This window comes from Falco cherrug, chromosome 5 (assembly GCF_023634085.1).
Source record: "Falco cherrug isolate bFalChe1 chromosome 5, bFalChe1.pri, whole genome shotgun sequence".
Classification (NCBI taxonomy): Eukaryota; Metazoa; Chordata; class Aves; order Falconiformes; family Falconidae; genus Falco; species Falco cherrug.
The window spans coordinates 6090176-6106788 of record NC_073701.1 but is presented as its reverse complement, the minus strand read 5'-3'; the positions used below and the strand labels follow the sequence as shown (position 1 = coordinate 6106788).

The following is a 16613-nucleotide window of genomic DNA, read 5'->3' as shown; positions in this document are numbered from 1 at the left end:
AGCGAACACGCATAGGAAACAAAGGAAATCCTGAAGGTGTACTTTTCTCTGTAAAGGAGGTGCCCCCATTTTTGTTGTGCCCAGTTACGTGTTACATGGACACAAGTACAGACAGAATCACATCCTCATTTTACCCCATGTATCCATACATAAAAGTCCCTCCACCTTGTTCTTCTGTATTCCAGAGACAGGCTGTACGCCAAGGCAAGGCTACAGAACTCAGGAGCTGCTATAAGTTTACAGGTGGGGTATTTTTTTTTTTTTCCTTTTGGCAAAAGGAAATGACACAAGATACTCAAAGATTAGAAAACCGGACATTTTACTTCAAGGAATGGAAAGAAGAACTGGGCAGAACAGACCAGACTTGGGGAGTCGTGATCCCACGCTCTGTTCCCAGTTTGATCACCGATTTACTTGGACCTTGAGCAAGCTGCTCAACATCTCTGCCTTGATGTGCTCGTCACCATTGATTAAAAAAAAAAACAAACCTGAAAATATTTCCTACACATGAGTTTTCTACTTGTGTATTTATGTCCCCTCCAAAGCCTAGAGTCTCATATAACTAATCCAAGCCCATTCCAGCCAACAACAACCATCAGGCCCATATATTGCTACCTGGTGTTCTGCCCTAGGGCTGTCCGTGCAGGACTTACTGACCATCTGGATCCTAAGGATTCAAGGAACTTGCCTTAATTCACTCCTCATTCCGCTGCTGCATTTTGGAAAGAGAATTACTTCTACTTTCCAACAAGAATTCTCCTGGTTGTTCAGACAAATCAGCAAGACAACTTTGAAATTCTGTACTCACAGATTCAGAAGCGTTCTCCCACTCTTCCCCCCAACCCTTCCCTTTAAACTGCTGCTGGACCCAGCAAATCCAGGAGTGTTTTCCACTCCGCTCGCCAGTGTAATTGCGAGGTTAACCTCTGGTGGCCAGGGAAGCTGCTCACAGTCAGGAATGATGAGCAGAAAATGTTAAATACCATTCACTGGCCACAGCCTGCAGTTAATACACAATATTTAAGCAACACAATGGCACGGCCCTTGCCAGTAATGTAAAAACACGATGGAGTTGAGCCAGAATGGCACAATCTGCCTGCCTGAGTCATGCTTGGCGCTCCGTGCTGGAAGGGGCACGCATTAGCTGCCCACAGTGTACCGTACCCCTCAGCTAGATTAAAAGAAATCATTAAAATACAACTTTAAAAAAAAAAAAAAAAGAAAGGGGGGGTGAGGGGGGAAGGAAGGGAAAAAATTCCCTTGTAATAGTTAAAATATTTTAACACTGAAGTAGAAAAGTACCACTTTGGAAGAAGGCTCTGGATTTCATTACAGGCTGCACATTTTGATCTTAAACAGGAAAACAAACCGACTTTGCTTTGTAATATTCCACAGCTTTGTCCTGTCCAACTAAAATCAATTTTTTCCTCCTATATACAAGCTCCTGGATTTTTATTCCTATATTATTTCATTAAATTCAGAGTATCTCGACCGACTATATTTTCCAATCCTCTTTTGCGTGCCTGTTGTTCAGCCACTGAAGTTCCAAATCTTAATTATTGCCCCAAATACATTAAATAAACAGATTCTAAATAAGGGTACATCAGACCGATGTACAGTCTGACTTGCATTTATGGAATAACTATGCCCTTAGAAAGAGACGCCTTTCTTTCTGAGAGACGTCAAGACATTATTTTGGCTGTTTTGTTGTGTCACAGCACAGATGAATGAGGCATTTCTGCCTTCACCTACACCCCAAAGCAGCTGAACCCCCCTGTGATGTCACCAAGAAGTTGCTGGGGTTTTTTTCTTGTATAAAGGAGGATTTATTATGACATCACAAAAAGAATAAACTGTATTTTATGCTATAATGAATCTTCTGCTACTTTCTGTTATCCCTGCACCAAAATGCAGAAACCCTCACTGACAAAGCGACAGGAACTGTAAGTCAACAAACACGGAGATGCACAATATTCCCAATAATATTCAAAACAAAGCAGAAAAGAATGATCTATTCATGTGTCTGAAATTAAAGATCTGCAAGATGTAAGTTCAGTTTTAATTTTTAAATAAAACATCCTTTGAACTTCTATAATCTCATTCAAGGGGACTCTGACCTTTATCCAAGCCCAGCTACTGTGCTAACACTTTGGATGCATATAGAGGAAAAATATGGACAAAAGGTACTGGAAAAGCTTTTACTTACAGGAATGCAGTGCAGCTTAATCTTTTTGTTTTTAAGGTGCAGTGATTTCAGCATCTACAATGTAACTTCAGGCAGTCTGAAAAGAAACAGGTTAAAATCTCTTTCAGTTATAATTGGTATTTCAGATTTAATTAAAAATTAAACTTTCATAATGTTTCACCATCCAAAGCAATGCATTATCAGTCAAGCGTAGCCTTTTTTTTTTTTTTTTTTTTTTTTTGTGTGTGTGTGTTAAAAGAAGCTCTTCCCAGAGTAGTTTGCAATGAAAGAAGGGGGAAAAGGCAATTGAGAGTAGCAAAATATATTTCTACAGCAAAAGATCTCTGAATAACTTGGAAAGAAGCCTTCTGCCACTTAATTTTAACAATCAACCTTATACTAATTAAAAAAAATAAGCATCACAATTAAAGAAGACAGAAAAACACCATCACATACCAACGACTGCGAGGGGAAAAATGTTAATTTCAGCAAAACAAGGACATTACTAGGACCAGAACATACGCACCAAAAGGGAAAATATGGTTTTACATAATGCCAGCCAACAACATTTTTTTAAAAATTCGTTCTACAGCATGTAGCACTTTCAGACTGTTGCATGGAGGAGCAGAGAAAGACAAGTTCAAAAAGAGGAAAGCTGTTTTTAAAGTGTACAAGGCAAAAGGTCCCTTGCACCTTTTGTTAAGGGGTATGAAACAGCTACTCCATAAAACGGCAAGGTTTCATACTGAGTAAAATAAATGTCATTTTACTGTGCAAAACAGATGATTAAGAAGTGGTAGATGCAGACATAGCATTTGAACAGATGCAAAAAAAATATTTTTTTTTTTCCAAAATGCAGTTGGAGTAACAATAAAACTCCAGGGGTTGCACCATAAATATGAGTTTAAATGTTAGACTGGAGTTTAAAACCTGTGGTTTTAATTATATCTAATTATAAAGGCTCTAGAACCAGGAGAAATGAGAACAACAAAAATTATTATTAATAAATTAAAACAATTTTGCAGTAAGTTGTCAGGATTTGGCCTCATAATAACAAACCATACAGCAACACACACAGACACATACAATGTACCAATGATTCATCAAAGGAACAAATCAGAAATTGATTAAATTTTATTTTTAAAAGGTGACAGCAGAACTTGCCTAGTTTACCCCATTCAAAGTCAAAGCCACTCTCCACCAGCAGCGTGCTGACGGAGATCTGCAAATAAATCCTAGGTGCGAATCTAATACTGATTTGGAACGTCCCACAGGCTGGGGGCAATTCCTAAGTGAAATTATTTCTTTGTTCTCCCCTAAGGAAAAAAAATTAACCCCGTTCTTCAGCCCTCAGAGTTACATGAGCCTTCCCAATCCTTCCCCACAGATGTTCAGTAAGAACCGCGCTGCATCAGACGAGACAGTCACACAGACACGTCCCCACACACGCGTACGCCACAAACAGGAGCGAGCTCAGCACCTTATTTTTAGGTTTAACTTTTCCACCCTCTCAAGATCAGAGCTATGGAAAAGCAGGAGGCAAAGGAGAGAGAGAGCAGGGAAGGGGACAGCACAGCAAGAATTATCAAATCTTACGCAGAACCAATTCTGGAGCATTCGAATGAAGGAAGAGGAGCCCCCTGGCAGAGGCACTGGGATGCTGCTGCCACCAGATAACCTTTATAGGCTGGGATGAAATTTTTCTTAAAGCAACCATTTCAGAAACCGGTTTCTCATCCTTTAGACAATCTTTCTATCAAATAACTCTCCTTCTTTCTCCTGATTGGCATCTAGTAAGATAGACAGAGGAGCAGTGGAGAAATCCAGGCAAAAGGATGGTAAGTCCATCAGAAGTAAGCAACAGCAAAACTGCCAGGTAAGTGGTAACAGCTTCAGCCTCTGAACTGCCATTTCTTTCCCTTCCTTCCCTTCCAAATTTACCCCTTTTCTATCATCTTCAGGGCTGTAGCACTGGCTGGCTGGCAGGGAAGGAGAGGGGCAGTGGTATTTGCAATCCAAAGCTATTTCTTTTAATGAATGCAATGAAAAACTGACCTCAACTGAGAAAACAAAGAGCATTCACTGAGGGTGAAATGTATCCCCGTACAGAGAGCCAGCGCACAGGCTGCGCCGCTGAAGCCCTATTCCGATGACCTAAATAGGAATAAATTGGTGCACGGACTTCATGGCAGTGAATTTTGTCCAAAAAACCCCCACTTTTTTTGTACAGAACGAGGAAGCGTTTAGCCCTCTCCTATCAAAGCACAAAGGTACAGCACCCTCTCTCCGTGCTGGGCGCCATCCTGACGACTGCTCTTTGGTGAATTTTCCTAGCAGTTTGAACCCAAGCACATTCTCCTGCTTGGAAAGGAGAAGGGGGAATTGCAACATCTAGCATTAGTGTGCAAGCTCAGCACCAGGGCACAGTGCCGGCAGATAGAGCGGCCCCTTTCCGCAAGGCGGGGGCAACCGGCACAAGCTACAACCCACCCATTAGAAGAGATGGAGCCTCAGAAACAGCTTAGAGCGTGTTCACTGCCGCCTTGAAAAAACTTCAAATAAATAACCGTAGTTAACAGAACACCTGATATACGACACGCACAGCCAGAGCATCTTCAAGAGCTATTTCGGCTACAAGCTGGAGTTAAACCAAGAGCAAAACCTACAGAAAACCTCATTAGACTCAGAATACCAATCCCTGCCACTTTAGTAATATCTTCCTTTTACAAATCGAGAAACCTGTGACCTCGAGATGAAATGACTGACAGGTGTGTACGAGCAAGAGGTAGAAATGGAGGCAGCATCTTAAGCAGGACCCCGCGTTCCTGTGCACAGGTGAGCACGCTGTGGGGCAGGAGACTGTTCTCCGAAAGGACTGCCCTAATCCGACGGGGAAAGCAAAGACAGGGCTCAAGAACAGCCTGTGAACTTCTGCTTGAGAGAGGCTCAAGAGCTGGAATTGCAAGAATGAGGAGTATGTCAGGTCAGGAATGAGGTACACGAGTAGAGTCTTAACAGGAGAGCAAGTGTCAGCTCTCAGTGAAGGCTTTAAAAACAAGTATCAGAAGGTAAACATGTTTCACTTTGCTTTCTCATGATTCTTGCTTGCCAGAAAGTTTATGCAGAGCCTGAAAACTGTGATAGCACAGCTACTGGCTGTACAATGACTGAAGTTCATTACCAATATTCCATGACTTGTATGGCACCTGACCATACTGCGCTGAACATGTTTGTGGTCTAGCCCCCCACTTTCAAAAGAACCACGTTCATTCCATCTAAAAACTGAAGAGAAGAAATAAAGTAACATTTGTCATTGGAAAACATTTCAGAAGATATCAGCTGTCTGCAATCACTTAGCACTAAGAAAGTTCCATATCTGTAAGGGTTCGGTTTTCCTTGAATACCTGAAGTCGGCTGGAGCAGGTTAATGAGAATCCTATTCAGTTCATTAGTTATGAGGAGAGGGAAGGCTAGGAGAGAATATAGCACAACATTCATTGATACCTTTTGAATTTTCTACACAAAATGTACAACGTCAGTCAACTGATCTTATTCAAAGTACTTGCTCGTATCATTGCTCTCACTCCTGGAACTGCAAATCCATGGATGAAGCAACTGCCACAAATAAATATTCACAGAGAGTAAAATACTGATGTTCTAACTCAGGACAAAACTAATCAGTAATATTAACAAAGACTTCTTCAACAACCAGGGAAAAGGGGGGAAACCAACCCCTAAAAACCCCACCAACAAAAAAATGAAAAAATCAAGCCCATTACTTTCAAGAGAATTTTCAAATAAGCTCAGTGGCCAGTCAAGAGGCCTCATTCCAGCTTCAGAATCCAAGTAATGACTTAGGATATGGCCCAGATTCCTTTCTGGCATTTTAAGTTTGAAAACATTAGCAGAGTGATGGACTAATTGTGTCACAGAAATCAGAGAGGGAGGTCGATGCTGTACAGGCTCCTCATCTAACAACAAAGCAGCAAACTTTGAAATTGGAACCAGCACAGACACATCAGCACAATGCTCTGTCTAGGCTCATCAGTAATGCAAAAGAACAAATCTTATTAACATAGATATAGCATTACACTACTGCTTTTTTAAGGTGAACGCACTTTAGTTGGTATTAGTTCTCTATAAACAGGTTTATTTAGTCACCATTCTCTTGTCTTGAAGAGACAGAATAAAAAAAAAAAAAAAAAAAAAAGAAAGTAATGCCTGTGCTTAAAGAATCCTCCCCAAAAGGAATGTTTTCCTGAATTGAAGATTTTTATACACTTTCAAAAGTACACAGGAGTTTTGGTCATTTCCAGTCGTGTTTGAACTCATGGCTGTTTGTATGGTACGGCAGCGCTGACCCGGGCTTCTTCCTGGCCCTAGGGACTGGGACTCAAACTGGGGTCACCGGGCTGCTGATGGGAAAACCTGGGGTTGGTTTTTTTTTTTGCTTTAGTAGAACAGGAGCAGAGGACAACCTACAGCACTGTGCTGGGACAAAGGGTTCCTGCCACTGCAGGAACAGACAACAGCAGACCGAAGGTCTCTTTGTCAAAAAGGTAAATCTCCACCTGTTATTAGTTCACTGCAAGGCTGGGTACCCACAGAGATTTCATCCTCCTTACGGTATTCGTCTTTGGAGTTTACATTCCCCAGTGAAGACTGTATCCACTACAAATTTTAATTTCCAAACCATGGCTGTTTCAGCTAGAAAAGCATTTTAATTAGGAAAAAGGTGTATTTTTGGCTACTTTTCACACACCTCCCACACCCCCAATAGTGTTTGAACTATTTTCGTTCAAGTATGAAAAATACTGCCTTTGGGCAAAGACTAACACTCCGTGAAATCTGGGTTTCAGAAAGTTAGAGACACTCAACTGAATAAAAGCCATCATGCATAATCCACCCTAATGGTCACTTCCAAACAGGTGCCGGATGCAATTTCACCGCAAGGACCCTGATAGCTGTTAAACATGTTGGACCTCTCGGCAGCACCGTTCACCCCTCTCATTTATTCCTACTGCCAACCAAGTAAGCAACAAGCACTTGAGAAGCCCAGCTGTGAACGCACATTAGAAGCTGAACTTCTCCACCTGCTGAAGAGTTAGTCTATCACTGCACTTAAGACCTGACCTGGACTCCTAAAGTGCAGTTTAACTGGTAGTTCTGCTATAGCCAGGTGGGACCCAGCATCCTTCTAAACACCTCTTGAAGCTTTCCTCCTACGCGGGGGTGACGATGGTAATCAAGCTGGCTGCTGAAAACCATGATATTCCCCATTCCAACTGTTTTCTTGCACAAGCTGTCCCTAGATCCTGTTTATGTTCCCAAGGAACAGGAACAGCGACAGCATGCAGCTTTCACGAGGCCTTGCCCAAACAAGTCTTTCTGTAAAGATACGGCTTTTTTGTGAAGCAGCTCTGACGCTGATATTCTTCGAGCATCTCTTGGAATACAGCTTGAGGACTTTGCTTATGCCCTTTACAAGTTATTGTAGCACATAACCTTCTCCCACTTCTTTTCAAGGTTCACAACACTTTGATCTTCCCAGCCTCACCGCTCCTGGTGAATGGTATCATCTCCCATGGCTCAAATTATCTTTAGCGCATAAAATGGTAATACCTGTTAAGAAGCAGGCTCTATCACATAATCGCAGCAGAACCATCCCATTTATTCCGGTTTAACACAGAAACTTACATCGATAAATGCTTCGTTGCGATGGGTATTTCAGTGCAGTGACAAACTGCGTGGATAGAGGAAACGTGGCGGACATAATTTGTTTGGATATTAGCGAGGCTTCTGACACAGCACCACATAGGAAGCTCATAGAGAGGCTGGAGAATTATGGTCTGGATAATAATACAATAAGGTGGATAAAACTGTCTGACAGACAGGAAGCAATGAGTTATTAATCAATGGTATTAGATAAGAACAGAAAGAAGAACGTACTCTGATGCCAAGCAATAGGTGCTAGGAAAATTATCATTAAACAGAATCATTAAGGACGAGAAAGGGAATGTAAATATTGACAGCATCCAAAACTGATGTTTCAGAAATAAGAAGTGTTATCAAACGTGAAAGGAATCAAAATTCTAAGATCCAAAAAAAATGGAGATGTGCGTGAGCCAAAATAATGTGTTATTTAATGTATCTCCAAAATGTAAAAAAATGTTATAAAAAAAACCCTGCTAAACAATTTGGTTTTGAACTCAGAAATACAAGGTTTTCACTGTGTAAGCATATGACTCTGTCATGTTACTCTGCACCAACACGGTTGCTGTGAAACTGGCTCCCCTGCAAAGCAAAGTGCAATAAGAACTGCAGTTACTGTGGCCAGGGAAGATCTATTGGCTTATTATCTTAAGAGTAAGGATATTACTTCTGATAATTAAAGTATTTAAAGTCATCACATTCAACACCCTTAAATTCTCCTTTGGAAACAGGATCCTCCTGCAGTTGTGGTCCTGAATTTCCACTGCCCCGCGCAGTTTACAGCCGTTCCGTTGCTGGCGCTCTCTCTCACACAGGAGATGAACATCTCCCCCCCGAGATGCTGTGCACGGGTACCACCTGCAGTGTGACGGGCACCGCCCCCCCCTCGTGTCCCCTACAGGTCTGCCCCACAGAAGTTCAGTCTGACCCCTACCTATGAAGGGGCAAGATCTGGGATGACAGGCGATATACTGAGGTGAAATGAAAAGCCACACGGCAGCACACATATATTTCACAGGACATGTGGCAGAGAAGATCAAAGTGGTAAATCTTTGTTTAGAATTTTAAATATCCTTCAGCGTTGAGCAATTAAACATGGCAGTGGAGTATTTCAGAGAGAAACCCAGCAATACCAGCAAGACATGAAGTTCACTATATCCTGCCTCTTTCCATTTTACTAATCCTGGAACTCTTCCTTTCCTCATACGGAGGAACGGGTCCCCAGGCACCACAGCCTCAGCTTATCCAGCTGCTCCAACAGTAAGGACAAAATAACTTTTCTTGTCCTCCACCTTGTAGACAGCAGAAGCAAGCTGAAGAAGTGAGCACTGGCTGCAGATTTTCAACCCTAAGAAAGTTGTCACAACTCTTACTCTTGACTTACTGTGACTGGTCCATTGCCTTGTGCTCTGACATCAGCAGACCCAGCTCCTTTTTGAGATCCATCATCTATATTTTTGGGACCTTTGATCTTCTGCCAGGATGTACAAGACTCTACCCTCAGGCAGCAGCCCAACCCCACCTCCCTGACCAGCACCTCCATCCCTCTGCCCACAGGGTAAGAGCCTGCCTTCCCTTGCTCACACGCAGCGCTTCCATTCCCCCTCCTCTGCCGCAGAGAGGTGGGATTAGGCTGAAGGTCTGACACTCCTCTCACACGAGAAAGACAAGGAGGGAAGCGGCACCAGCACAGAGGCATGAATTTGCGGTTCTAGTTGATGCCAGAGGAGTGGAAAGAACAAGGGGTGGCAGCAACACCTGCTGCAGGTCTCCAGAGCACCATCAACAGCCAAGTGTGGCTTCTGGGGCCCTGAACATGTTAGATGGACAGGAGGTCCATCACTGCTTTGCTACCCTAAGCAACCAACTACTTTGTCCACATAAAGTAGTTTTTAAAGGAGCTTTCTGCCCCCTTCCTTTGGAACTTCCCTCTACAGGGCTACCAAGGGGCTTGGGAGGAACTTGGGATTTTGACACAGGAGAAGGAGCACGCTACCTTTTAACAGAAAGTACAGCTAATAGAAAGTGGCATCAGGACTACCAGCCAAGTGTGGACTTCTTATCAGCAGGTGCACCTCAGGTGATATCAGGACTCTCCCAGATTATGCACGCACCGAGCGTATCCCACCGTGTGCAGAAGCACAAATCCATGCACTCTTCCACTTAGGCATGTTCTTTATTCTTTTGCCAGCAGGCCATTAACCTGAAGTCCAAAATCAGCTTCATCTTGCACAATGCCGTGCCCAAACCATGCCCAGACGTTTCACATTATTTCAGTTTATGTAACCGCCACATTAAGCTCCCGGCCCAAGGAGGATACTGAACAATATCTCATTGTAAAGGCTATTGAGATTCAATATTACAGGGACAATGCTACCAACCCCCCCTCAACTTCATTAATCTCAAAAATCATTGGAAATTTAATACCAGAGGACTTTGAGACCTTTGGACTGTATTGTAAATCTGCTGCTTAAACTTTTAATGTAGTATCAATGCAAGCTTTCACATATTTCCCAGTAACATTCATATACATATAACTCTTGTTTAATTAGACATCACCCTACAAGAAGTGAAAATCAGACCAAGCTGGAACTATACAAAATTCAGGGAAGCTCAGTTCCTGCACTATGATTTGGCAATGCTTTATTGCAATTATTTTTTTCCCCCCCTCGGAAACAATACAGAAGAAGAGACTATATCAGCAGTGATTCAAACTGATCACTGTGTCAGCACAGGAAATAATATTTTGGGGAAAAAAAAGAAAAAAAAAAGGAGAAAACAGTCTTCCATTTACTTTCAATATTAGCAAAAACAACAAAAAGCTTTTTTTATATTTCTAGTCACATCCTGCAAAATCTCGCTAATAAAGCAATAGCATAATTATGAGATAAGTTAAAATGGATTTTTAAAAAGAATGGCTACTTTTGCTGGAGACAAAGCGTATCTAAGTACGTTGCAGGACTGGATTCAGAGACCTCAGCATCTTTTCAGCCTAGTCCAATACACATTACGTTTGTAGTTATTCCAGGGACCCTGATCTATAGTGTATACACCCCTAAATCTATGCAATATTTATCTCTGCTTCAAATACGTAAGATGAAGAGTACACATGAGGTATGAGCTCAGGGCTTCTGCAATGACTGAACCATTCAATGTGCCAAGACTAGAATTCACTGTCTCCATTTGCACCAAAAAAACCCCAAACTCCCCTAAGATACAATGAAGTATTATTATTAGAAAAGTAAGATTATGGAACAGGTTGAATACCCAATTTATATTTTTAAAAAAAGGTAAGATCGAATGCACCCCCCTGGTGGTGAACCAAACTACAGAACTGAAACTGGTATATAATTTTTTAGCAGTAAAAGTATTCTAACAAAGATCTATGTACAGCAAAATACAAAATCAAGTTCCATCACTTTACCACTAGCACCGGGCAAAGGACTACAAGACCATATGCTAATTATATTCTGGGTAAAGAAGAACAGTTCAGATATGGAATCGGTAACTAGATTTCTAATAAAATAACAACTTCAATCTTTTTCAAGTCTTTTCCAAAATACCAGAAGTGATTAGAACACATTATGGACCAGTCACTTGCCAAGTTTCATGTTTGAAATCAAAGCTGTTTTAAAATTCCCCGAACAACAAAAAAAGCATTTCAAAACTGGTAACATTCAGTCATGGTGATATAAGCAAATACCAGCCAATCTGAATCTTGGAACATCCTTGATCTAATGCCTTTGTGTTGCCACTAAGCCCAGAAAAAAATATTTCAGGCCCAATTGTTAAGCCAATGAAAATAATATTCGCAAATAAAAAAAGGATTGTGTACATATTATACAACTAAACTTTTTATTTCTTCAATATAACTTGATGGAATTAAAAGCAGAAATCCTTCAAGACATTTTGTCTTCGTAACAGCGATGTATCCACATTTACCAGAGATGAACCTGCCTGTGATTTGCACGGAAGATCTAACCCCCTCCTCCTTCCCTCCTCTGCACCTCCCCCAGAAAAACCTCAGCACTCCTGAACCCTACAAATAACTACACAAAGCGATTGGGTCTCTGGTGGAGGAGCTGCTCGGTTTCTTTCATAGGCTGAGGAAACCTATTTTGAAATAATGAGGACCAGCACCACCTCACTCCCCCCCCGCCCCAGTACTAGGCAATGCATAAGGAACAAAATTTGAACCTGTATCTTCCACGCTATAGGTACTTGCAAAGCACACGGAGCCTGCCAGGAAACAAAACACCAAATGCTATGCCACTCTCTGGCTACTTTTTTTAAGTTTTTTGCCCATTTAATGTATGCACGCAGAATAAAGAAATATGGTACGAAGCCACATTTTAGGGCAATAGTTTAAAAGAAACAGAATGAGATTCTAGGAGTTACATACACCTATAATTTTGCATTATGCATCTGTACATACTAACAGAGACTATTACATAAAATACTGCATTATTTAATGCCAATTGGAGGGAGGCTTGCTTTCAATTACATGTAGTCAAATGTTCCTACAATCAGTTGGTACAGTAACTGGGCAGAAATTCCCTAACATATTCAGCCTTTCCTCCTTGAATCTCCAAATCATTTAGAAACACACTTTCTTTTCCATTAAGAGATACAGCGATGCCAACAGCAGCCGCGTTATTCCCCCAGCAGATCTGGAGATGCTGGAGCAGAACTCAGATGTCCAGCCGCCGGGTCCTCTGCTGGAAGCACCTCTGTGCAAGACTCTCCCTGCTGCCTTCTCTTTTAGCTGAAGTTTTTACTCTTTAACAATGCCCTACGACATTAAACGGCTTTATATTTCCTAACTGTGACCGAACCTCACATTTGGGCAAGAAAGGAACTTTCCATCTCCCGAGCTATAACTCAAACCAGCCCAGAATTTTATGTAGTCAGCAATCTCCTCTCTGTCCTCACTGACTGCAAGTCTGCATTAATAAAAAATACCCAGTACAGCAGGGCCATCATGTTCACAGAGACAAAGATTTCCCTGATGTACTGAAAAATGCTTCTTCCACTGGTGAATTACAGGAGAAAAGTTGTTTTTTTTCTTTGTTCTAAGCCACACTAAGCCCCAAAGGAGGAAGTCCTACACAGTAAATGTGTACAGAACTATTTCCTACCTCTGCAGGCTGTAGAAAATCCCACTGGGTTAAGATAGATGGTACCAAGGCCACTTAAAACATATTAGCCTATTAAATCTGCATTCCCTTATTGTTCTTAAAAATGTTAACAAAATGTTCCAGGCCACTGTTTATTTGTAGGGCTTCTGAAGAGTCATGCACTATTACCATTTCTCTTAAGGCAGCATGACAGTCCATGTACCACTGGTGAGGCTCTTGCTGATGGCCTGCAAAAACCATCATTAGTCACATTGCTATGGCTCACCTTATTCCTAGTTGCTAAACTGCATTAAAAAAAAAAAAACACTAAAAACACACCAACCACAAACAAACCAGCTAAAAATACATGCAACATTTAACTCTGCACTGGAAACAACCACAGTTATTCTCAGAGAACTGCATAAGTCCAACCTGAAGGAGAGAGAAGCCTCACAGCTATGAATAAGAGCAGGATGGTCTCCAATTTCCTAACATGCCTCTCACGTTAAGACGTGGCCATATCAGGAAAAAAAATTAAGAACCCTATCTTTTAAGTTCCCACAAGTACAGTTCCAATTAGGAAGGGTTCTTAGCTTTGAGCTATCACCGTGCTAAAAATAGAGATGTTCAGGAAACACGTTACTCTTGAAAGTAATTTCACATACAATCTGTAAACACGTTGCCCTTTTAGGTAGAATGGCAATTGTTGGAAAGCCAGAAGCCAGAAATATTAAAGTGGAAGGGATCTTTAAAGTTAGTTTGCAACCCTAAAAACTGAAATCGGTGCCTTTTCTTGTCTTCTGTAAAAAAGGAGGCTGAAAGGACGAAGTACAGCGGGCGTGGGGGAGGAACGAGAATGAAAGGAAACTTGTGCTTTAAAGTGCTTTATTTATACACACATAGATATACATACATACGTAAAAGAAATGCAGGTGTTCTTTTCTTTTCATAACCTTGTACGTGTCTCAGAGGGACATGACTTGTACCAATCCCAAATTTCGTCATGCTTTATGCAGATTTTATGTTTTCATTTTAGCAGATATGGCTTATAAAAGACAACTTAAAATTCACATGGTTCAGGTTCTAAGTACAATGCTCTCATAGTCTCCTTTACTAAAAACTTTTTTTTTTTTTTTTTAATTCCTTGTTTTTCTTTTCTGCTCTACCTTCCCTCTGCACTCTGAATGGTACAATGCTATGTTCTTGAAAGGTATGGTGGACAGTTTCTGGGCTGGTGGGTGCAGAACATTGGACAATTGTATTTAATATTGAAGTTGGAGGTATTAAGCAGGAAAGTGATTTTTATTCTTCCAGGTGTTCAAAATACTGTTTGTTAAGTTTCTTAATGCATGTTCTTAAGCGGTATTTGGAAAAAAATATCTTGTTAAACGAACCAACAGAACTTTCAATATAGAATTGAAACTGTGTAATCTCATCTAAGGATTTCATTAAGTCCTCTAGTAAAGAAAAATAATTTCTGTCACTGCCATTACTTGCAGGAAAGAGGCACAGACAGATAAGCCAAAATGGACAAGAACTTTGAGGAGAACGATAGCCCATTCCTTCTTTTCTGATCATATTGAACTCTCTCAAAAGGAGATTAAAGTGCAAAGATCCAAAACTGAGCTTGTATCTACCCAAGAATTACATGAGTGCTACAGCCACTGAAATTCCTACAGAGAACACTCTTAATATCACTCACCCTAGAACATCAACGACATTAGTGGAAAATTGAAAGCTAAAACAATACACTGTATGGTTAGACCCAAGGGAGAAGGAAAGCAATAAAATTATGAAGTGACTCATCACAGCAGATCCCTTCTCGCAACCAAGGAGCACGGACCTTCATAATGCCATGCCAACTCGGTTGTACACTGAAAACCAAAACAGCAGCCCTTTCTGCTTGGCCTAAACAAAACAACCCTGCAATAACATCAAAGGAGGTCTAGGATCCTCCCTTCCAAACTAGAACATCTGCAGCTCTTAACCACTTCTTCACAGTCAGTGCTTCATTCTGTATGTAAGAAAGGTGTTACACTGCACTGACGCTGTGTAAGCGATACCACGGGAACCACACAGCGATCAACCCGTCTGTTACACGGCCATCCTCCTTGGCCTTGTCTACAAAGATGCCCAGAAGCAACCTTCTATTTTTCTTCACTATGGATAAGCTATAATATAACAATATGTATAATAGGTGTGCATATAATATATAAGGTAAAGTAAGAATACATAGCTCAATTCACACCTCATTTGCAGAGACATCCTAATGTAGTCTTTGTCACACACAGTTTCCCATCATCTTTTGACAACTGAGACATGTTGGCCCTCTGTTAGTAACTGTTGGTAAAAATAAAGCAAGGTCCTGAGTAAAAAAAACCCACCAAAAATCAACAACAAAAGCATTAATTTGGCACAGTCTAATGCAATTTCTGAATGATGACCCCTGAGATTTCTTGCATTGTGCCGGCTGGCTGATACTCACTAAAGACTCCCCACAGAACAAAACAAAACCAAAACCAAACCAAACCAACCAAACAAAAAAAAAAGACTCTGAGACCAGAGAGTACAGAAAACTGTATGTGGCAGTAGTAGCTATGGAAAATTCGGTGGCGTCACAGACCCCTGTAGAGGAAGCAGCTTCATTTGAACTTTCCATACCACATGAAAAAAAGAAAAAGGGAAAAAAAAAAAAAGAAGAAGAAGGAGAAAAAGAAACATCAAAAGAAAAACCAAGACAAAACACCCTCTCCCTTTTATGAAGTGCTATAACAAATTCTGAAAGCATCAACTGTTTCATTACACAATCAAGAAATATGAAATTTGTGACATACCGAAGGGTTAGGCTCATGCCTGATAGGCAGCTCAAGCTCTGAGCACACAAAGAAATCGAAGTTCAAGGAGCACAGGGACAGCAAACGCAGGTGATCAGAACCATTCTGGGCTCCCAGAGCTCATGCAATAGCCAACTCAAGAGCCAGGAGCAATTAGCCATCTTCTGTGCGGAGTTGTACCTGTTATCCTCACTATCCTTCCAACCTGAAGAGCATCACAGAAGATTCCCACGCCACCAGAGATAATTCAAACACATTCTGTGAAAGAGTTTGACCCCAGAAGGATGTTCCTTCTTTTGGAAAATCCACAGTGTAGCCAAAGCAGAGGCTGCTGCACCCCTGAAGCAGGGTACACTAGCCCGGATACAACTGATAATTTGCTTGCTTGAACCCAAACATTAAGTACACTGCAGCTGGTCACTAACAGAAGTGTACAATATTTGGTAAGACCGTAATACTAACAGCATAACTGGACAAAATGCATAAACATTTTGTAATACAGCTAAGCACCAGTATGTGAGTAACAACCACAGAGGGGCAATGGGTACTTCTGTTATTACTGCAGAAAGGGGGGTACAGGAAAACACGTGAGAAGTGCTAAAATCTGCAGAGTAAGAAAAAGGTTACAGAACAGGCAGGAAAGGTATCTGCTGGAATCAGAGTAATCTTGAGGATTAAACTGGAGAAGTATCTGGTAGAAATAGAGCAAGTGTTTGTCTTAAAAATAAGATCATATCGGAAGCAGATGAGATTCCCCTCCTTTTG

General features: G+C 41.2%; 1 protein-coding gene across 7 annotated transcripts in view; it reads right to left on the bottom strand.

The window, feature by feature from the left end:
* The window catches only part of ZBTB20 (zinc finger and BTB domain containing 20), a 519668-nt gene that overhangs the window by 345541 nt on the left and 157514 nt on the right, over nt 1-16613 (bottom strand). For all 7 annotated transcript variants that reach the window (XM_055712470.1, XM_055712467.1, XM_055712471.1 and 4 more), the window contains one exon: nt 2207-2282. The gene's annotated coding sequence lies outside the window, so the exon portion shown is untranslated. The remainder of the gene's footprint in view (nt 1-2206; nt 2283-16613) is intronic.